This window comes from Thalassophryne amazonica, chromosome 23 (genome assembly GCF_902500255.1).
Source record: "Thalassophryne amazonica chromosome 23, fThaAma1.1, whole genome shotgun sequence".
NCBI classification, from domain to species: domain Eukaryota; kingdom Metazoa; phylum Chordata; class Actinopteri; order Batrachoidiformes; family Batrachoididae; genus Thalassophryne; species Thalassophryne amazonica.
The window spans coordinates 23,200,657-23,225,042 of NC_047125.1; the positions used below are offsets into that span (position 1 = coordinate 23,200,657).

The 24,386-nt window shown below is 42.4% G+C and overlaps 1 protein-coding gene across 1 annotated transcript in view; it reads left to right on the forward strand.

Moving 5' to 3' along the window:
- kdm6ba (lysine (K)-specific demethylase 6B, a) overlaps positions 1–24,386 on the forward strand; it is a 161,781-nt gene that overhangs the window by 13,616 nt on the left and 123,779 nt on the right. The gene's annotated exons all lie outside the window — the stretch shown is intronic.

Here is a 24,386-nt window from a genome sequence, read left to right on the forward strand (position 1 = left end):
TTGCAGCCATATGTAATAATACTTGAGACCTGTATGCACAAGTAACACCTGTTTTCGGGCTCGTTATGACACTGGCTCACTCAGGCTGCCAGGTACTCAGCAGACCCTCCCAGGAAGGCAGTTAAAGAATGGAACAATAGTTAGTACAAGAAGAAAAGGCCAAAGAATAAGGCAGCAATGAAATGTAGGTAGTAGGAGGATTTACTGTCATGGAGGAGATTCAGACAGTACTGACATCAGTGCTGACAGTGTTTCCAAGAGCTGTAGTAGGGTTGTGGGAAATGTGTCTTGCAGTTTTGGCGGTCTGATTTGCTGACTGCGCTTACGCTAGATTGTTTATTTGAGAGTGTACGTGAGTGTGGATGAACACTGAACATCTTTATTATTGGTGTAACACTAATAATAAAGATTTGCTGGTGATGTCGTGCAGAAGATAAGAGAATATTTACAGAGGAATCCTTTAAATGGTGATCCAAGTACCAAATTTGACGCAAATGCTACTTAGACATTACCCTTCTGAAAAAGCAGAGTGTCCACTTGAATTTTCAGTAGGCGGCCAGGTTGGGGTCAGTTGAAGAATTACACAGGGGTCATAATTTAAAAATCCTCCAGTCATATTAAAAACTATACCACATTATTTCTCTGATTATAAAGATTCCAAAAAAGTACAGTTTGATAGTTTAATGCTGAGGACCCCAGTGGTTGGAGAAGGCCAAGGGGATGCCCATGTTTCACCTGGCTGTGACAGGTTACTTTCAAGAGGTGGGAGTGGATTGGTTATCTGCCTGGGTGATTACCATTCAGGACCTGGGGTGGTTGTGTGGTGTGGTGGATGTAACGATGGGCTGCTCTAGCAATAACAAGATCTTGACCCCCAGGAGAAGTTGGCCCTGGTTGTGTTTACCATTAATAGTGCAGCAGATAACATTATTTATTTATTTGTTTATTTGTATCCCCATTAACATCTGGAGTATAACTGCATCAGCTACTCTTCCTGGGGTCCATTCATGTTTTAATCACAGTTTCAGTACAATAACATAATAGATTTCCATTAAGGCCTGTAAATCATAATGAAAATTCATAATACATTCAGAATAAATTCATTCATAATCAATTCACAATACTTCAACCATTTGCCTCAGATAATACTTTTTAAGTTCCTTTTTAAAACCCAGTTCACTGCTCAATTCCCTTAACTTTAGTGGTAAATGATTCCATTCTCTCATGGCTCGAAACATCACTGTCCGTTGACTCTGGTTTGTTTTACATTTAGGCAAAATGAAACACAGTCCTTTGGCATGCCTGGTTGGATAAAAATGAGTATCCTTACTAAAAGGCAGTTGTTGGTAAAGGACAGACGGTATCTGAGTTGTAATAATATTTCAACATCTTTAACATCTGACCCCTGTACAAACTTAATGCTGACTTTTGTCACCATTCTTGTTGTTTTTACCCCATAACTCCATAACATTCAGTCATACCTTTTTGGTATCGTTGTGATCAGACAAATAATGTGGTATAGCTTTCAATATGATTGGAGCATTTTTAAATTTTGACCCCTGTGTAATTCTTCAATTGACCCCTACCTGGCCGCCTACTGAAAATTCAAGTGGCTACTCAGTTTTTTCAAAAGAGTAATGTCTAAGGAATATTTGTGCCAACTTTGGTGCTTCTTTCCAGAAATGAACAATTGTTACAGTTATCTGCTCCACTATAACCAAGGGAGCAATTCACACCTGGGGCTGTATTCCCTTGTATCCTCTCAGGTTTGTAGTTTATTTCCACTTAGAGATGCAACGATATGGTGAAACAATGTGTAATTCAACTCACACTGGTGGCTACATTTTATTTAGTCTTCTGGAATATGAGGATGGTTTCTTTTGTATCAACATTAAATCTAAAGCTACAAAATTAACATGACTGTGTACTTGGGGAGAGTGGTAGCACTGTAACTCTGTGGTTTGTTGTTAGTTATTAGGAAGTGAAATAATTCCACATGATGAACCTGGGACCATTTTGGTGAGCTCATGTATTTGCACCTGGATCAGATAAAACCTGATATTTCCAGCTTCTTTGCAGACTGGACTCTTTGCCCCCCTGCAGATTTTAAACAGTGTTCAATATTACGTTAAAAAAAGATATGGGACGCCTGCCTGCAACACAACATGGAGAAAAAAGTTGCTTAAACTGTATAGAAGTGCTGATTTTTAAAAGTGTTTGCAAATGATTTGGTGATAACCTGGAATTTGCAGGGTTTAACATTATATGTTGATGATGGCACAAAACAAAAGAACAAACATGACTCGTCTCTTTTGTTTCTTACCTATTATTGTAAAAAAGCAATTTTTTATTTATTTATTTATTTTTTGCTACAGCTGAAGTCTTGAGACCAAAGAATGAAAGATGTGGGATGAAAAGATGTTCCATGAATGTTTTTAGTTGAAGTGTGGAGGAGGAGGAGGAGGAGGAGAAAGGAAGCAAGCGCTGAGTCAGGATGGATGGACAGCAGGAAAGAGTGGGTGAGGAGGAGGAGGAGGACAGGAAAAGAAGAGGGAGAGACTCTTCACCGTCCTCCTCCTCCTCTGTCATCATCAGCGGCGTCATGAAAGGGAGGAGGAGAGGCGGCGCTGACATCATCCTCTGGAGGGCGGTGTGCGTCCGTTCTCACATGGTAACACCTGAAGCGGTGGTGTTTCTGCTTCCACAGCACGGAAATCAAAGACTTAAAGACAGAAATTAGTCAGTAAAAGAGGGAAGAGTAAAGAGGGAGGACTGTTAAGAGGAGGTGTTCACGAATAACTCCTGTGATTATCTGATTACGTAACGCTGCTGTGGGTGAGGTCAATGGGTTTACTTGTGCGCACTCGTGTTCATGTGTCGGAGTTTGCAGAAAACGGCCAACATTCTTCCTGTCATCTGCTGTGCTTATTTGGTTAACCTAGGATCTTGTGCACGCGTACAGGAACTGGCACAAATATGTGCATGTTAATTTTTGTTTTTTGGAGCGTGTTGGACTCCAGAGTTTTTATTTTTTTAATTTTTTTATTTTTTTTAGCACGGCTGTTTGGAATTCTGGTCTAGTTTCCTTCTTGGCGAAATCACGAACTCGCGCTCTCCGCACAGAGCGACTGAATCTGGACGGAGAAAACGGTCAGTCTGAGTCAGAGTAAAATCAGCCAGAGGAAATGTCGAGCAATCTGCTTCATAACCATGGAAACATGAATTTGCATCTGCACGTGAGTGCAGGGATTTCCCAGAATAAAACAGAAATGTGTTGTGCTCGTGTCCCGCGGTTAAAGCGGATTTACAAATGATGCGTGTGCGTGCGTTAGGAGGGAGCACCTGCTCTTAGCTCAGCAGAGCTGTGCTGAAATGATTGATTGGACACCTGCACTTTGAGGGTTGCACAGACTAGTTGATCTGTCAACATTTCTGCTCTGTGGCGATGCTTTAACCTCGACATTGACTCGTACCTGATCATGTGACACTCTCCATCTGTGCCAGTTCAGCTGACGTTCTTGTAAAAGTCAAAATATACCACATTTCAGACTTTGTCCTCTTTGTAGGGTGGAAGATTCTTGAGCAGCACTGTCACTAGATTCCACCACGTTTTCACTCAAAACCCATGGCTCATGATGCACCTGCGTGTGCTAGAGTCTGACCCCCCCCCTTCCAAATAGCAAAAAAAAAAAAAAAAAAAAATCCATGAATCATAAACTGAAGAATAAGAGAATATTATAAGAGTTAAACTGATATGTTCATCCTTGATGTAATCCAACCATGGTCATGCAAATCTGAGGGTTAGCATGGTGGCCAAGAGGTCACTGCACTTGCTTCGAAAATAGAAGTTCCCCATTTCAAGACCACACGTGCCCGTTTTCTGTGTAATGTGGATTTGAGTCAGGAAGGCTGTCTAGCATAAAACCTGTGCCAAATCAACATGCACATCCATATCAGATCGACTGTGGTGACCTCAAGCGAAAAACAGGGACAATTATTGTAGCCAGTACTATTTTCAAACCCGTTTGTGATTTCACTAAAATTGATGTTGGGGAAATAGTTTGCATTTAGCCTGTATGTAATGTTGGGAAGTTCTTGGTGGCCTTGGTGCTGCTATGATTTTATAATCTTATCCATGACAAAGATGGCACAGTGCTGTGACACACACACACAAAAAAAGTAGCTAAAATGCTTATGCAGATTTTGGTAGATTGCGGATTTCTGTTTTAAAAAAACTCTAAACCTTGTCAAATCCCTGCCTCTTCCATCCCTCCTCTATCAAATCCCTTTCTTGAACAAATCCTTTGGCAGCCCGCATTGAAAATGTTGGGGAGGGTGCAGCAACAGGCTGCCTTGAGTCGTGTGTTCTCACCCTTGCTCCCCATCTTTTTGCCTCTCAGGTTTCTCTCCACCCGCCAACCTTCTACGCCCTGTGCCCCCCCTCACCCATTGACCCCCAGTTCCTCCTTCATCCTCCCCCTTTCTCTCCACAGGCAAGCTCCCAGCCCTTTGTGCCGTCCTTCCCCTTCCTCCCTTTTCCACCGCTCACTGACTTTGTGTGTGAGAGGCCAGCAAAGAGAAACGAGAGACAACGGAGCTGCAGGCCGACCGTATAGATGTGATGTAAAACCTTGAAATACATGTTCTTGCTTGACATTCATCCTGCAAAATTGTTCTCGTCATCTTTTTGTCTTGTACAATTGGGGCAAATGCATGTTAGGTTAACTTCCGAGTTTTCTGTATCTCAAGATGTAAATGTTTCGAGAATGACAATAGTTCCAGGATCTACTCTCTGATCTTTCACCGTGTCTCCTCATCACATGTCTAAACCACCTCAGCCTAGCATCCACTTTGATTGTAACTCTGCTGGACTGCATTCACTGCCCATGTCTTGGCTACATAGATCATAGCGGGTCTTATAAACCTGACGTTTTAAACTTTGCCATAGTTCTTTGGTCTCACAATGCCCCTGATTCACTCTTCCAGGTGTTCCAACTGGGATTGCCCTCTGGGTTATTTCTGATTGCTAAACAAGGTCAAGGAGATACCCATGTATCACCTGGCTGTTGTAGCTGGGTTGGATTTTTTTTTTTAGGACACAGGGGTGGACTGGTTTTGCGATGTGGAGGATACAGCAGCAGCACACTCCCCTCAACCCACATTTTGCATGCTTGAGACCTCTTGGAAGCTGTAGCTCTTTTGAATTGGTTCTTGTTTGTCTTCCAGAAGTTGGACGTAGCATTTACAATTCATTCAGTAGATTTTTATTTATTCATTTTAAACGGCACACAGTATGTTTTGCACAGTGGAAGTGAGCTGGATGAGTGTTTTATGTCATTTGTAACCAAAGAAGAAAGCAGTAAACACTAGGGGCTTAATTCGCTTACAGATCTAATTACCTAGTGGAGGACATGCATGCAGAAATTGACATGCACGTTGACATGCGAGCAGATACTGGATTTAGAGTGATTTGGATCTAAACGCACAGCTGAACATTTCTTCGTATGTGTGCATGTATGTAGAACAGCACCACTTACATTTTTAAACCCCAGGGAAAAATTTGGTCATGCTGTGTGCATGTTAGTATGTACAAATATGTGAATTCACACTGTTTATGGTTCGAGGAAGGATTCGGGGGAGGGGGTGGGTGGGTGGTTGCTCAGTAGGAGAGTATATTATTCTTGGAAAGCCAGATGCCGATCCAGTTTTCACAGCTAACTCGATTAGCGGCGCTTGTGCTGACGAGCACAACTGTGCATGTAGTGTATGTGCGCACACGCCCACATGCACACAGTGATATCCTAGAAAACCTCTAATTGAATTGGCTGAAATAACATGCATTGAATTTCTAGCTCATGTGATGGTGCTGTCGCTGGAGCTTGCGCCAGTAAGGCGGCGATGACAGCGGATGCATGAAACACGAGATGCGTGACAAGCCTTGGGGAGATGCAGTGGGGAGCTACATGGTACTCAGGTTGTGTGTGTCAGGAATTGAACTGGGAATGGTGTAATTTGTGCTTGGCCTTTTTGCTCCACCAGTTTGACCCACTAATACATTTTTGTATGGCGCCAACCATCAACCCCATTCTAGCATTGCGGGTATTGGTTGAACGCAAGTGCGAATATTAGCAGTGCTTCTTTGCAGCTTGTGTTGATTTTTCACAGAGTGTTTGTTTTGGTTGAACAGCTGTTTTTTTGGGACATCCTGAGAATTCTTGGGATTCTCAAGAAGTTGCTGGACATCATATCCAACCTGTACATAGATACTGTGGAGTTTGGGTAGGAATTCTGGATTTTACACTGTTCACTGCTTGCATGGGCTGGGTGATGGCTAGGGTTGTGGAAACCAGGACTTTCCTTGCCAACAAAGGTGTGGAAAGATTTATCAGACTGACCACTTTGTAGACAGTGATGTAATCTTTTGCCTCATAAATTTTATACTGTGGCACAAAAACAGCTGTCCACCACTTATCTGTTAAGTACTGCTTATCTGGACTCCAGCAACTTGAGTGCCTTTGTTGGTGTGTAAAGGATTGGTGGAGGAGTTGGAGTGTCTGTTATTGCAGTTGTACCTGATCATTTGCATTATTTGAAATTGTACCTGATAAAAATCCAGACTTTTGTATGTGTTTGTGGTGAAAGTGTCCAAGTTGTTGAAGGATTTGCATCCCAGCAGTGGCATCTGTGACTCTGGGACCGTCATCTTTGAGATTGAGAGAAACCTTGGATGACTTTGTCGTCATGAAATCCCTGGGAAGATGTTTGATGATGCCAATACATTTGCTAGAGAATGAAGAACTGAGTCTCTCATGGTTTCTTCTTCCATTCTTACTGTATGTTTTTTAGACTTGGGCAGTAACTGGTGATATAAAGAGGTGACTCAATGGCTTTAGCACATGGCCTCTTAGTAGCAAATGTGGATGCCACCATCCATTTGAGGCTAGCTCCAAAAGCGAGTAGGTTCCCATAGAAGCCCAGGTTAATATGTGCAACCTTAGAGGAGAAATAAACATGTTTCCAGCCTGGTTCAAAAAATGGTTTTGGTTTCCATAACTAGTTTCCCCCTCTGTAATAGCTGTACAAAAGCAGGAAATTAGTTTTATGGCTCCTTAGTTAAGACACTTTGCGTGACAGGTACTGTGTGCCACAGAATTGAGTTCAGAGCTTTGCTAGCAGTAGGTGCTAGCTGTTGTGGAGGACGGTGTCTGTCGTTTCTGAGCATTTTATTACAAATATATGTAACAATATGGCTAACTTTGCTGTTAATTGTCCTAGTGGATCAGACATTTGTGCTCCAGTATTTCCATTGAGTGAAATATCCGTGTTAAATTTGTATGCTAATGCTGTTAGCACTTTTAGCAGTTATCTGTAGCTTGATAATGTTAGGTCCAGGTACTCCGTGATTAATGAGGAAATAAGCCAGTGATAATTTTTAAGTATCCCATTGCATACTTTCACAAACGGTAACACAAAATATTGATGAGTGGTTGTTGTTACAAATTAACCTGCAGACCCATCTGTGAGCCGGTCTTGCTTTCAGGGCCGTTGACCTTTTCCAGTGATCATGCTAATCATTGATCACTTGGATAAACACTGATTTCAGTAAGAGCAAATTATGGTCTCCCCAAAACCCCTCCTATGAAAGGGAGTTATAATTAAGCTGCCATAATTGGGCAACTAATTGCTGTTGAAGGGATACATACATTAGCTATCATCAAACCAAAAGGGAAGTCCTGCTGCGCCTTTAATTAGTCACTGACCCTAAGCCCTGTTTTTGGTGGACATGAATGTTGCATTTTGTCTTGAGGGGGAGAGTGGTGGAAACGATACTGCATTATCAACCTCTTCCCTTGTGTGGTCGCTGCCACAACGGCCCAGATGGATCACTTCTGTGCATGGACCCACAGACACACAAATGTGTGCAGAGGCGAACGGACACACTTCTCTTGTTGTTGTCTGTGCACGCTGGCTTTTTAGGCAGCAGACACATTCATCACAGTCCATCTGTAGGGGAGCTCATTGTCTCTTCTCCTACTTATTGTCCAGGAGCCGGACTGTCTCATACCCCGGACCTCTCAGTACTTTTATTTCTCTTTGGCTTCTCTCTCTCCTCCTCCCCATCTCTCCTTGTGTCGTTACATCTTTGATAACATTTCCCTTCCTCCCTCACTTCCTGTTCTGTTCTTCGTCTTACTGAGAGAACAAAGAGGATCAAGCAGTTACCTTCTCCGTGTTTGACAGTGTGTGTGTGAAGTGTGACATTGAGGACTCATCACATCGCATTGTTCCTCTGCTGGCAGACAAATGGCTTGTTTTATGGATTAGACAAGGATGAAAAATCACAATAGCTGATTGCTGCGCAGGGTGCCACAGACCTTCACTTAAAATTAGTTTAGATAACTGAAGTCAACTGAGGCGAGAACACAAAACCTCGCATTAAGTTTTATATTGGAATGGCTATCGCCTCTGATTTTGCGGTTCAGTTGCAAGTTGAGTCAGATAATTCAGGTCTGAGCTAATTTTGTACAACAAAGATTCAGTTACGATTAAAGCTACAGGGTGTGGGATTAATTGCCATTTAGTGGTGAAGTGGCAGATTGCATTATGCTGTTGCTGGTTACAGTTTTCTGTCCCTTCGTGTTTTCACTTCTTCGTCAAAGGGGATTCATGCTCCTGTTGTCATAAGCATTATGTGTGAACCTCCATTTCACAAAAAAAGTAGGTTCTCAAACTGGTTAGCGTGCACTAGCAAACAGTCTGTAGGTGAGCGACTATTGATCCGCAGGTTCCATTGAGCACCCGTATAATTAGAATCAAATGAATGACAGACAAGGAAAAAACAAAACAAAATGGTTCCAACATATAATTTGTCATTGTAGTACGAGCCAAATCTGTCGGCAGCCTTCAAAATAAATAAATAATTTAGCTAATTTTCCTCATAAATGCATCCAACCTCAGAAACTGTGACAAGGACATCTTTTTAAAATCTGCCTCTCTTAACCTTGGACATCCACTGTCTGCCCATAATAATATTTGTTTGTGTCCAAGTTCTAATGTGTTTTTTTCTTCACCACCCAGAACAAATAATGGGGCAGGCCTGAACGCACTTTTAGTCTTTTAAATACTACAGAGATTGTCATGTATCCTGGCCCAAAATTCTTGTCCTTTGTCACAGGGCCAAAAAATTGTTTGGTGAGCTTCTTTAGATTTATGTTGACTCATGGGTTCCCAACACTCACTTTCTGATTTGTCGTGGAGTCATACACAGATGCCTTGTGACCTTCCCCGTATCTCCTTAATGTTTAATCTAATAACTCTGTGGCTTTAGAAGGTGTTGTGCTGGATACAAAGATCGCCAGTCATAAATGTTGCAAATCTCCGAAGTTGTATGACTTAAAAAGATTTCAAGATAGCAAAACTACTTTTTCCCCCAAATAATTAAAGTTTCTGCATGACTGTGCTTTTCAGACTCCCAGCATGGAAGTGTGTGTGTGTGTGTGTGTGTGTGTGTGTGTTCACCTCTCAACAATGACAAGCCAGTAAGATGTCTCACTCTGATTTCCTGTCATCAGCTGTGTCATGCTGTGTCAGCGCCATCAAAGTAATGTTTTAATCCTTTTTTCTTGCCCAGTATGGCTCTTTGTTTGCCCCGGGCAATTGGACAAGCCTTATTGTCAAACCCTATAAAGGACTTTGCAGACAAATTTTCGCAAGAGGATAAGTATTTGTGGGTACTGACGGAAGTATTTTTGGGGTTATCTGTCTTCTAAACTCACACCTACAAGACTTAAGTGCCACATTCCCAGTTGTGGAGGCAGCAGTTAGCTTAGTTAGCTTGTGCACCGTGTGATTTTCATGTTTCTCTCCCGCTTCTGCGCCAATAGCTTTGGCGTGAGCTCATCGACTACTGTACGTACAGTATGGTGTCTGTATGCGAGTACACTACACAGGCTGCGTTCAGGGCTGAGAGTGGGCTTGTGTTACCATGGTGAAGATGAAATCCAAAATGTAGAGCTACAACGACACCCCTGATTGGCTGTGCGGCCATGCATGGGAGTGTGATGCGTGCTGTCAGCTGGCCAATGGGACACAGTCTATGCCAGGGCTGTTGCTAAGGAGGAGTTTCTTGGAACAAAGTCAGCTGGGTTTTTCTCTCACTCCCTCGCTCGCCCTTCCTCTCCTGCTGCCTGCTTACTCTGCCTTTGCCCTCATTGACTCCTTCTCCCCCTCCTTCCAGTCTCCCCCTATACTTTTTTTTTTTTTTTTTTTTTGCACTTCTGCACGTGAGAAGGGAAAGAGCACATGTTGGGGGAAATGCATATTTCATGCAATGGGGTTGTGGCAGAGCCCAAAAAAGCTCTGCACTTAAAGTAAGGGTGTGTTTGACAAGTTGTCTACCTTCTCAAGGACCTTGATGCCCCAAGACCAAGACAAGTCACATCACAGCCTACATCTAAAGCCTGCTGGTTTCGCATGTCACATTATAGTTACGAATATGTGCTGGCATCTTATAAAAGTTTTTTCATGAGTTTCACAGTAAAGGGTAAAATGTTTACACAAAAAACATGGAGATCCTGCAATTCCATTAACTAGCGACTAGGTTTGTTATTGATTGTGATTGAGTCAAGACTAAGAGCCGGGCTTTCTTTGACCTCCTGGACCTCAATCAGAAGTCTCAGCTGTAACATGTATGTATTTTGTATCTTGACCTTTTGAGATTCGCAGATGCCACAGAAAAGCTTACAGAATCATGAGGTTACTGGATGAAGGTGTTTGGTGATGCAGATAACTTTGTAGGAGAACAGAGGTCCAAGTCTTCAGGGTCCATATGCTTCCTGTCTTACTTCATGTCCTCAGTGGCGACCAAAGCCAGTTTAATCGGACTTCTTTTTACCACATAGAGTAAAATAAATTAGCTGGTTTGCTTCTGTCAACTAACTTGGTGTTTGTGTCATAACTACATAGTGCACCGATGAAATTCAGCCCCCCGGACAACATCTAGACCAGGTCGTAATTAGCCAGAGTTCTCCTTTAAAGTTCATGTGTTTGAGTGTTTAAGCTACAGTGTGTAGTACTTAAAGGCCTTTCACACTGCACACTTTCAGGGCGTTAAACGCGACGCGTGGTGAATTGCCATAAATTTGCACTTCTGTGACACATTTCTGCACTGTAGTTTTCCATATTTTGGCCTGATGCCCCGTTTCTATTGGACAGCGCGAAGCTACGTCGCAGCACACAGTGACGAAAGTTGGATTTGGTTGAACTTTGACCGCGGCGGCCTGACGAGAAGCAGCAATGCATGCTCCCGGCGTCAAAAACCAAGCTGGCACGACACTCCGCCGGGCGCGTGCATTGCTGCTGTGAAAGGCCCTTTAGGGGTGTTTATTATCAGAAATGGAATATAGTGCACCACTGTTAATTGGTGTTTAATTACATGCAAACATTAATTGGTGTTTTCATATGCTTAGAGTGACCTCTTCATAATTATATGGAAGTTAACCACTTCATGGTGGCCACCATGTGGCATTGCCATGTTGGGACATGGTTATTCCACCTTTTGCATTTTGCAGCGTGACTGGAACACTGAAGAAAGCAAGAGTAATCATTAGTTGCTCCCTTATGGACTGTCTGCTCATTGCTAACAGGCTAACAACTTTGAGAACTTTCAGTTTTATGAAACAGAGGATCACACATATTGTTTATCACAGGAGAAGGTAAGAGAGCATGAATCCCCATGGCCAAAGAAGCAAAAATGTGAAGGAGGAAACAAAATTGTGACCGGTGACAAGGTCATGCAATCATCAACATCACCACTAGGTGACACTAAATTCTGCATGCTATAGCTTTGAGTGTCAGACCTGTCCAGATTCTATACATTTTGCAAGTTCAGGAGGAGCTTCTGGAGTCTTGTTGCAGCTGGGAGTCATTGTTCACGTTTTCATTTATTAATAATTGAGGTGAAAGATTGCAGATCATTTTCGAGAACATTTCGGTTTGTCTTCCTGACCTCAGTAGGCAGAACATGTAGGAAATATTCCCTAGAAATAATGTTTGCAAACTCTTACGGTTTTTTGTGGTAGAAAGATGAAAAAAGTTCTGTAATGACTGTATCTGTGATCCAGTGTGAATAAACCAGATGGATTACATTTTTGCTGTTGTTCACCACTAAGATGTGATGTAACTGTCTCATATATTCAGTGTCAACAGAATATTTTATATCACATCCCAGTCAGACCAAACAGGAGACAAAGTATCTGCTGTAGTCACGCATTTTCTCTCTCCGCCTCCTGTTTCCTTCCTCTTCTCATTTCCTGCTTCCACACTTTGTTTGCCTGCACTCATTCATTGTTCAGCTATACGGTACTTAGGTGTGTGTGTGCATGCGTCCATGCATGCGTGCACTCGCTGGTAGTAATCTGTTATGAGTGTGGGAGTCACAGAATGAAAGCTTTGAATTGACCATCAACTGTGGTCGCCTCATAATCCCCAATCATTCATGATAGCAATGATAATGCATTATTTATTTATTTTTTGGAGTAACAGTTGAGGATGGAGAAAACATACTTCGTTCATGTGGAATCCTACTTTAGTTCATGTGGAGCCCTACTTTAATTTTTAATTGAGAAAACTGTTCCAAATCATTTGTGTTCAGTCATTGCTCCAGAGGAGTTTCCTTTGCGGTCTGACAGAATTTGTAGTAAATTTGGATTTGAACTTCTGATTCAAACATGAAGTACACTACACAGGTAAAAATAGCAATTATTTCAAACTATTTCAGTTATAGCTGCAAAGTATTAGAAAAAACTAGCATTGCGATATTTTTCTATGATTATATATTACCAGATTACTTAAAAACTATTTGGAATGAATGAATAATTCCAGAATGATGGAATTTTGTAGGGAAAGCATCTGCATGGAAAATTCTACCATTTTCACACGTCGGAGTGCCCAGGGCGTTCCATGCAAAATTCTGTCTGAAGAGGGGGTGGGCCGATGCACAAACACGGCCAGAATTGCATTCGACGGACTTCCCATTTACATAAAATATCTGATTTCATCACATAGAAAAAAAAATCACAAATAACTCACCTGTTTGTGTCCATTTTTGTCTTTTTCTTATTCATGAAATTTGTTCCTTGGTGTCTGGCGAGTTGGTTAGAATGTTCTGGTACATGCTCAAAACTTGTGGACATGAGACAGAGAACGTTCCAAACGGGTGTTTTGTCCTGTCCTTGTAAAAGGTTGCCAGTGGATGTAGAGTTGACATTAAGTTGCTTTCTCACGTCAGCAGCATGTCAACAGTCACAGCAGAATTCAGTCTTAACCGTCACAAAGTTAGCCATTGTTTGGGAACTCTTTCCGTTTTCTTGTATGGGGGCCTTTCAAAATAAGCTCACAGTTCAACATAAGCTTCAGCGCTCACTGATGACATCATCACAACTAAGACACGAAACAAAAGAGAAAAATATTGTGAAAACTCATAGTGAAAAAACTTTTTTTTGCTTTTACGATGTATTGGGGTCACAAAATGAATTCATTTTATGGTAGGTGTTTAATAAACTTTAATGAAAACTATTTTTTTTAAGTTGGGCGTTAATCAACTTTCTTAAAAAAGGGGGGAGCTGATGCTCGGCCAGGGGGTGGTCCATCTCTGCAAGGCAGTCTGGTCAAACTGCCTCTTCCATACAAATTGATGTTTTTATTTTGTTTTGTGTGTTTTTTTTTGTTTGTTTTGTTTTTGCAACTGTGCAATATTTTGGTGTTATTCTCATATCCCTCTCATTTTTCAGGACAGTGGTGGTCAGTCAAATACAAGAGATAGTCTGTTGGTTTAAATCAGAAAGATCATTTTCATTGTATGTGTACAATGAAATTACTGAAGACCTCTCTGAACATAGAAAAATGTAACTGTAGAAATATTGAAAAATAAACATAATAGAAACCAGGAGTAGAAACGATGGAGAGAAAAAAAGTCAAAACAGAATATACAACATGGCATATTTACATTTACTAGTGCAGTGCATTAATGCTGAGAACAGAACTTTGAATGGCAAGTGTCGATTTTCTGTTGAAGCTACGATTACAGCAGCATCAAGCCCTCGTGTAGAGCCGCCACTGTTATGTAAGGTGATCACACCTACGGACTCTTAACGTGAGATGCCATCCTGGCATCCAGTGAAAACTCTTTGTCCGTCAGGAGGGTTCTTTGAGCCAGTCTTGTTTGGCTGTACTCCCTGTAAACATGGCTTGCTCCATGCTTGCACTTGCCAATTTTTAAAGACAAAATTGTTTGTTTTGGACACAAGCTGGCAAGAAAGCAAACATCCCCTAAGTAACCGGTATCCTGCTTCTTCTCCCCCTGCAAAGTTGCTGAAGTTTTGAGAACATTTGATTTTGGGTTTAGGAACATTCAAAAATCTTATCTAATACATGTTTAGGAAGATCCTCCATGGAGGCCTGTATTTAGAAAACTTCATCGCTGTACAGGTATCAAGTTAAATTAAGCTTTGGTGCCCAGCGTCCTGGTACGGATGGGACCTGTGAAGGTGTGTGAGGAGCATGTTGTGATGCCACCACAGGAAGGAGCCCCTGTGCCTGTTTGGTTTTTCATCTCGCGGGTTTGCTGTGTGTCGGTGTCGATTTAAACTTAAGCTATCCACCATGAAGTGGAAATGCAGCGTGTACGCTGTAGTTAATTTCAGGCACGTTTTCAGGAACCCGTGCACATGTTTTCCACCTGGACAGATAATGGAAAGCATTCTGCACGTGCATGGGTGTGCACGCTCTGAAAGTTTCCCAGCCTGCACGCTGGCTTATTGGAGGACAAGCTCAGCTCTGAGCCTCTGTGCAAGAGCACACAGCTCAGAAATAAAAGGAAAAGCAGTTGAGCATTTATTTCCCTGTCCTGGTTTTTGTCTTTTTCTTTTTTCTCCTCATCCTTGCTTTCCTGACCTTTCCCTCTCTCTTTGTCTGCATGCTTTGTGCTCAGTTGCAGACAAAAAAGAGAATATGTATAAAAGATTCTAGAGAGGGAGATTGAGTGAGCAAAGAAGATGTGAAAAATCATGAAAATAAAGTGTCACGTGCGAATGTTTGATGTTAAATTTCTACAAGGTAGGTAACGGAGCATTTGAGTCTCGGAAAAACTGAGAGGAGGAATGATTGAGAGAGGTGGAGGAATGACAAAGAAGTGAGGAGAAAGAAGAAAAAACAAAGGAGAGAGGAATGAGTTTAAGACTGGTTCGAAGAAAAGAGCGAGAGCAGGATGGAGATGAAGAATTGAGGAGCCAAGATGAGTCAAGAATGAAATTTTGCTCTGTTCCTTCAGCTGCACACTTTCTTTTTCATTTCTGATGTGTTCCCCTTTGCTCTCTGAATCTTTCCAGTCGAGTTATTTTTATCGACGTCTTTCTGCCTGTGAAAATGTGTAGTAACACTTCAGCGGGGGGTGGGGGGGTGTCTAGCACAAGATGGAATTTATTTGCTCTCAGATCTCAGTAAAGGTTATAAGTCTGATTTCAAGTGCGCTCTACTGCTTTCATGTGGGAGTGCTTTTGTGAAATCGACAGCTGATATTTGATAATGAGGAAAAATTATTATATAGTTCTTTATTTGGGGTGACAAAATGAAAGGCCAGTAAACAGAGGCAAAACCCTTGTGAGATTATTTACAGAAAATGAAAAACACTCAGAATCAGAGAGGTCTATTTGCAAGCATAATTTGTGGTGTTTTAACTTTACATGGCACAACACCACTTATTCCCCATGTCCGATATAATGCCAATCCTGGATCATTACTCCGGTGTCAGTCATCACTGGTGTGACCATACACAACAACATGGATTGTTCAACACTTTGATACCAGCCAACTCTACAGCAGCCTAGTTTATATATATATATATATATATATATATATATATATATATATATATATATATAGTAAAGAGTAATTATGTCCACCAAGGATGTATTAAAATCATCAGTGTTTATTTATTTGTCTGCCTATCTAAGCAGGATTACGTCAAAACCACTGCACGAACTTTGACTGAATTTTCACCACATATACATATTAGACCATTAGACCATTGACATCGGATGGTTAATCATCCCATTAATCCCTTTGAGTGAAGAGAGTCCGTCTCACACGAGCGGTTGTGGTCCCAAATGACACATGCGCAATGGAGGCATGGCGGACCAATTTTTAGGGGTGGACCATTCGGTCTGCGACATCGGATTCTGGACCAAATTTCACTTTATATAGGCTTTGAAGGATTATGTCAAAACTACTTCACGGATTCTCACCAGATTTGCACCACAGATAGATATTAGTGCATGGAAGACTCCACTGAATTTTAGAGGTGATCCGGATACGGATTGGTGGACATCAGAAATCTCTGATTGCTCTTGTTTTACCCATGTCATTGTATATTTCATGACACTTTAGTTAAGAAGAAGAAAAAACTTTGTTAATCCCAAAGGGAATTGTTTAAGGTGGAGTTAGTTGTATTGTTTGTGTTGTCATCATTAGTTTTCATAGCAATTTGTGACATTCACGAGACTCAAGTGAATGATGATAAAAGGTGATAGCATGCCATATCACTGCAATGCTCTGGCATGCCATACACAGCAGGTACATTTTAATTGAAAAGATGCATGCCTTAACTACCACATGGCACACTCTGGCCCATTCAGATTGTAAATAGAATGCACCCTCGCCAGCTGCTACTACGTAGTAAGTAAAATGTGATGCTTTCTACCTCACCTGAGTTCCACGTGAACTGCGAAAATAAGGGCGCTCATGAGCGGGTCGTGATCTAATATATAACGCTGGCCGTGTGTGTGTGCTCGCGCATGTACTATTTCAACCTAAGGGCCCCAGTGATCTCCCCCTTGGTGTCCCCAGTTGCCATACCAAGTTTGGTGTCGATTACTTAATTACTGTGGCTGTGCATAGCAGAACACCTCGTGATCTAATATATAAGGCTGAACGTGTGTGTGTGTGTGTTCACGCACGTATGCTTTCAAACTAAGACTCAAGTTAACAGACATGGAAGAATGTGATTCTGTTGTGTGAACTGGCTGATTTTTATCCAGTAACTTGAGTTACTGTCAGATCAATACATATCCAACCTATTGAATCAGTGCACCTGTAATTGTAATGTTTTTCATCCATGGCTGAAGAATTGGATGTGACATAATTAAACAGGGGATGAAATTGAGAAACTCATATTTCATTACAATCATGAGCTTGTCTAAAGGTACCTACCTTTTATAACCATCTCCAATAAAGAATGGGACTGTATTAGAGATGGCTAACGTGGCTCACTTTATGGATTCTAATCCTTCAGAGTTACTAAAGGGATCTCTGTGTCGTTTGAGTCACTCGAGTCAGTATTACTGTGCTTGGCCAGTGTGACACGATGTCTCCTGCATTTTGAACATGCTAAAAACTTCATGACCAAACTCAAACAGCCTAGGATGGAACTACAGGTCTGTGTGCATTCTTTGTGAATGGGTCCAACATGTGCTTGTCAACCTTGTTCATACTGTTTGAAAGGAGTATTATTTCAAGCTAAATATTTTGGATTCGGTACAGAGTAGGTCACACCAGGCAGTGGAAAGTCTCTTCTCATAGTTGTAGTTCTGGATCTACCTTCAACTGTCCTTTTGTCACATTCTCCAGCACTGCAGAGCAGGTAGCTCAGTGGGTTGCCTATATATAGATCTGGGTTTCATTCCTTGTCATGCTATCTGTCTGTGTTCTTGGACATAGACAGGACACATCATCTGCATTGTCCCAGTCCACTGTCCTTGGCTGAGGAAGTAATGTAGATGGGACTGGTGTCGCATCTAAGGGGAGCCGCAGACTCTCAGCCGCTCAACATTCTGGCACCAATGGGCCTTAGAGCCAATATAGGATTTCTTGTACTTCTGTAGCAATGTAAGGTGGTACTGGTTTGTTTGTTTGTTTGTTTGATCCTTCAATAATTAGAAACAGAGCTGCAAAATTCAAGATGTTTTCAAGAATTTGACCATTTTCATTCTGTCACAGTGATTGTGGTTTTTCTACCACAGCATAAACTTCATCTAAACTTGATCACTGGAAGTAGTCTGCGTCGTAACAGCAGTTTTGACAAATTTAGTGCGCGTTGTTGTGCGCAAAATATCCTTGGATGTAGTGTGTGCGAGGTACTCTGACACCGCACAACAATGCGCGTCAGGTTGTTGAACCTACTTGTTGAACATTCAGGCGCAACAACAACCGAACATATGGGTTGTTGTTGCGCGTCAGGTTCATTGAAGGTCATCCAAACACGGCATTTAACTTGTCGTGTTTGTCTCGGTTCGCCTTGTTTCTCATATTTTACTTTGGTCTAGGATTGGTCAAACTCACACTTGGTGTAACTCCTTTAAGGCTTTCATTGTCTTCTCTGCAGCGCACAGTTTCATTATCTCTCTCCATCTCTCGCCGTCAGTTGAGCTTGACCTACTGGCCAATGACCTCATCATTAAGCTGCTCATTTTGGGGAAGGGCGGGGTCAAAGGTGTGTGTCTGCGTGCACGACCCTGCTGGAGGAGACGCCTTATGGGCCTCCTTCTTTCACCATCTTAGATTTCCATGTATCGGCTGTCCCGCGTGTTCAGTCTCTGTGTCTCCTCATGGCATTCTGCAGGTGGACAAGACAATAAATTCACTCTTGTCTCGTTTTCTACTAATCTCTCCCCTCCTCCTTTTTCCACCCTTCCTCATGCCGGCTTCCTCTCCCTGCTCTCTCACCCCTTTTATTCCATCCCTCCCACCCTCTGTCCCAGCCTTCTCGTCTTCCTCTGGTCAGGTGAGAAGGAGGTGAAGGAGTCGAGGAGGGAGGAGGCGTATTGGCTTGGTTGTCTGGAGCCAGCGGTAACTTTATATCTGAGCAGAGGGGAGAGGAAAGGGGGTGCGACTGGGGACTAAGAGAGAGGAAGGACTGGTCGTAACCTGAGCTTTAGTGATTGTACGTGCAACACAGAGGTCACTTTTGTCCACACACACACACACACACACACACACACACACACACACACACACACACACACACACACACACACACACACACACACACACACACACACACACACACACACACACAATGTTCCATAGCGTACACAGTCAGGTTTACAAGTATTTAAGTTTTTGCAGTTATATGATGCTTACTTGCATTGTGTAATTTGAGAGTACTTACATCTACTTTGGGCGGGTGGTGTCCAAATTGCAGCATGTTTTCTGCAAGGTCTCCAAAAGTATTAAGACACTTTGCTGCTCTGTTTTTATCCCCTCATTTAATTTGAAAATAACCAGAGAGAAAATGTCAGGACTTAAGTTCATGTGTCTCATTAGCATGTGGAATATTGTTGCTGTTACTGTGAAGTTTAAAGAGTGGTCGCTGTCAGTGCCGTTTGCAATAAATTTACTGAAAATCCCCAATACACCAGCCAAATGGCAAAAACATCTTGAAGATCTGTAGCAGCGACCTAAAGCGCATACAGCAGGTGCATTTGGAGTGTATCCAACAAGTTGTGTTTGGGACATAATGCAATATAAATCAAACTATCAACTGTCTTTGCCTTTAAGACATGAGTACACCACCACCTGGTGCATTACAATTTAGGCGGCGAGCGCAGAAGTCGGATTTGTATTGTTTTGGCAGATGCAATCTGTATCATATCAGATATGCCTGCTGTTACTGTTCCTGTTGTTGTTGTGCAATATTTTTATTATAACATTTTTTGCATTATTTTCAGCTTTTCAATTCAAAAGCGATTTATTTTCAGTATTAACTGTTGTATGACCAGTTCTGGGACACTCATCCATACAGCCAGGTGCCAGTGTGAGTCCTCAGCACATTGAGAGGGCGAGATGTGTCAAGTGGCTACTGTGGGGGCAGAATTCACCCCTGTGCTCGCTGAAGTGCCTCTAGGGGCCTGGACTTTGGATCTCCCTATCCATATGCCTTGTCCCTCTGAGGCCGGGTCTTTTCTTGTGAATCATGGAGTGTGCGGACTGGCTCTGGGCCAGCACTGGCAGCCAGCTTCTGCCAGCCTCCCTCCCATGAGACTGCAGACAAAGCTGGGGCGGCGCCAGACCTTTTTGTGTGTGTGTGTGTGTGTGTATATATATATATATATATATATATATATACACTCAACAAAAATATAAACGCAACACTTTTGGTTTTGCTCCCATTTTGTATGAGATGAACTCAAAGATCTAAAACTTTTCCAAATACACAATATCACCATTTCCCTCAAATATTGTTCACAAACCAGTCTAAATCTGTGATAGTGAGCACTTCTCCTTTGCTGAGATAATCCATCCCACCTTACAGGTGTGCCATACCAAGATGCTGATTAGACACCATGATTAGTGCACAGGTGTGCCTTAGACTGCCCACAATAAAAGGCCACTCTGAAAGGTGCAGTTTTGTTTTATTTGGGGGGGGGGGGGGGGATACCAGTCAGTATCTGGTGTAACCACCATTTGCCTCATGCAGTGCAACACATCTCCTTCGCATAGAGTTGATCAGGTTGTCAATTGTGGCCTGTGGAATGTTGGTCCACTCCTCTTCAATGGCTGTGCAAAGTTGCTGGATATTGGCAGGAACTGGTACACGCTGTCCTATACGCCGGTCCAGAGCATCCCAAACATGCTCAATGGGTGACATGTCCGGTGAGTATGCCGGCCATGCAAGAACTGGGACATTTTCAGCTTCCAAGAATTGTGTACAGATCCTTGCAACATGGGGCCATGCATTATCCTGCTGCAACATGAGGTGATGTTCTTGGATGTATGGCACAACAATGGGCCTCAGGATCTCGTCACGGTATCTCTGTGCATTCAAAATGCCATCAATAAAATGCACCTGTGTTCTTCGTCCATAACAGACGCCTGCCCATACCATAACCCCACCGCCACCATGGGCCACTCGATCCACAACACTGACATCAGAAAACCGCTCACCCACACAACGCCACACACGCTGTCTGCCATCTGCCCTGGACAGTGTGAACCGGGATTCATCCGTGAAGAGAACACCTCTCCAACGTGCCAACTGCCAGCGAATGTGAGCATTTGCCCACTCAAGTCGGTTACGACGACGAACTGGTGTCAGGTCGAGACCCCGATGAGGACGACGAGCATGCAGATGAGCTTCCCTGAGACGGTTTCTGACAGTTTGTGCAGAAATTCTTTGGTTATGCAAACCGATTGTTTCAGCAGCTGTCCGAGTGGCTGGTCTCAGACGATCTTGGAGGTGAACATGCTGGATGTGGAGGTCCTGGGCTGGTGTGGTTACACGTGGTCTGCGGTTGTGAGGCTGGTTGGATGTACTGCCAAATTCTCTGAAACGCCTTTGGAGACGGCTTATGGTAGAGAAATGAACATTCAATACACGAGCAACAGCTCTGGTTGACATTCCTGCTGTCAGCATGCCAATTGCACGCTCCCTCAAATCTTGCGACATCTGTGGCATTGTGCTGTGTGATAAAACTGCACCTTTCAGAGTGGCCTTTTATTGTGGGCAGTCTAAGGCACACCTGTGCACTAATCATGGTGTCTAATCAGTATCTTGATATGGCACACCTGTGAGGTGGGATGGATTATCTCAGCAAAGGAGAAGTGCTCACTATCACAGATTTAGACTGGTTTGTGAACAATATTTGAGGGAAATGGTGATATTGTGTATGTGGAAAAAGTTTTAGATCTTTGAGTTCATCTCATACAAAATGGAAGCAAAACCAAAAGTGTTGCGTTTATATTTTTGTTGAGTATATATATATATATATATATATATATATATATATACTTGTGTGCTATGCTATTTCACACCAATTTATTGGATTAAAACAAATAGTGATTTTTATGTTAAAAAAAAAATCACAAACTTGTGTTGTTCCATCATGAAGCTAGTCGGACAAAGTGATGTATCTAGAAATAATGTTGACAATAAATGCATCTTCAAGTAGTACAGTGCATCCAGAAAGTATTCACTGCACTTCACTTTTGTCACAATTTATGTTCTTCAAAATTCCAAACACAATACCCCATAAGAATAATGTGAAAAGGTTTTTTTTTGTTTTGTTTGTTTTTTAGATTTTTGCATATTTATTCAAAAATAAACAAGAAATCACATGTACATAAACATTCACAGCATTTGCCATCAAGCTCAAAATTGAGCTCAGGTTCATCCTGTTTTCACTGATCATCCTTGAGATGTTTCTACAGCTTAATTGGAGTCCACCTGGGGCAAATTCAGTTGATTGGACATAATTTGAAAAGGCACACACCTGTCTACAAATAAGGTACCATAGTTGACAGTGTGCATCAGAGCACAAACCAAGCATGAAGTCACAGGAATTGTCTGTAGACCTCTGAGACAGGATTGTCTCAAGGCACAAATCTGGGGAAGGGTACAGAAACATTTCTGCTGCTTTGAGGGTCCCAATGAACCCAGTGGCCTCTATCATCCATAAAAGGAAGAACATCCTCCAGGACTCTAAATAGAGCTGGCCACAAGTCTAAACATGAGCGATCGGGGTCAAAGGGCCTTTGTCAAGGAGGTGACCAAGAACCCGATTGTCACTCTGTCAGAGGACAGAGGAGAACCTTCTAGAACATAGGTGTCAAACTGATTCCAGAAAGGGCCAAGAGGGTGCAGGTTTTCCTTTGCAACCACCATCTCCACCAGGTGATTTCACTGGTTAACAACTCTGAGCAGATGGAATGAGTTCATCAATGAAATCACCTGGTGGAGTCGGTGGTTACAAAGAAAACCTGCACCCTCTTGGCCCTTTCTGGAATCAGTTTGACACCTATGTTCTAGAAGGACAATCATCTCTGCAGAAATTCACCAATCAGGCCCGTATGGTAGAGTGGCTGGACGGAAGCCACATGGCAGCCTGCCTGGAGTTTGCCAAAAGGCACCTGAAGGACTCTCAGACCATGAGAAAAAAAATTCTCTTGTCTCATGAGACAAAGATTGAATTCTTTGGCGTGAAAGCCAGGCGTCATGTTTGGAGGAGACCAGTCACCATCCCTACAGTGAAGCATGGTGGTGGCAGCATCATGCTGTGGGGATGTTTTTCAGCGGCAGGACCTGGGAGACAAGATATATTCAAAAAAGATATATTCATGAAAATCATTGACGTAGCCGAGGATGAAAAGTAGAGTGTAAATGAGTGTGAGCAAACTGCAAAGTGAGTTATAGGATGTGACAGAGGGGGAACAGGAAGAAAACCACTCAGTGGATCAGCTTGAAGCCAGCTTGATGTGGAGCCCACAGACGGCATCAAGATGACATACATGTATCCAAATGTGTGTGTGTGTGTGTGTGTGTGTGAGAGAGAGAGAGAGAAAGGGTTGGTTTTTGAGGGGCATATGTGCAGAAACATTTGTTGCCTTAAAGGGGACGTAATGTAGTACTGGTTGATTAATCTTACGAGGCAGCAGAAAGTGACTGTGCCATCGACCCCCAAAATCTTGGTCTAATGTCAGCGCAGAGTGTCACGGAGCGCACACACACACACACACACACACACACACACACACACACACACACACACACACACACACACACACACACACACACACACACACACACACACACACACACACACAAGAAATTGAATTGTAAACAGCTATGCAAAATAAAAATAAACACAAATGGAAAAACATGAACATTCACCTTACAATTTCACTGCTTCACCTCAGGGAGCTTTTGTGGTTTGTGTGCTTTGATGTGTCATGCACAGATCCATGAACTCACCAGAATAAGCGAAGTGCGCAACGCATCTGCACATGCGTGGGTCAAACGGGGTCAAAAATTCCAGCTACCAAACACACGCCACTACAATTGAATTTTGTATATGGTAGTGTTAGCGGACTGTGAAAGTTAAAGCTTACAGGGATTGTTTCAAAGGCTTTAGGCCTTAAGCAAATGCTCGAATGGAATTTATAGGCTTGAAAAGGTGGCTGAAAACACACGATTGTAAGGCTCTGCCAAGTCCACCCAAAGACAGAAAGAAGAAGAAATGTGGTCGTAAACCTCCGTTCATTCTACACAATTTCCCCACAGAAAAGAAATATCGAGATGGATGTAAAAGATGGACTAAAATTGTAAATTTCTTACATTTATTTTGTCAATATCCTGAAACTGTGCTGAATTATAATGTGGTTGATGGCCCTATTTTCGTGCATCGGCTTATGACTGTAATGTCGCGCCATGAATGACATGGCGCGTAATATTGACATGTTCTATAAACAAACTGCATGCATGCACATATTGTATGTCTGTCAAATAATCAAAACAAGTGTGACACCAAAGAGGTTTTATTTGAGACCAGTCTTCCTTG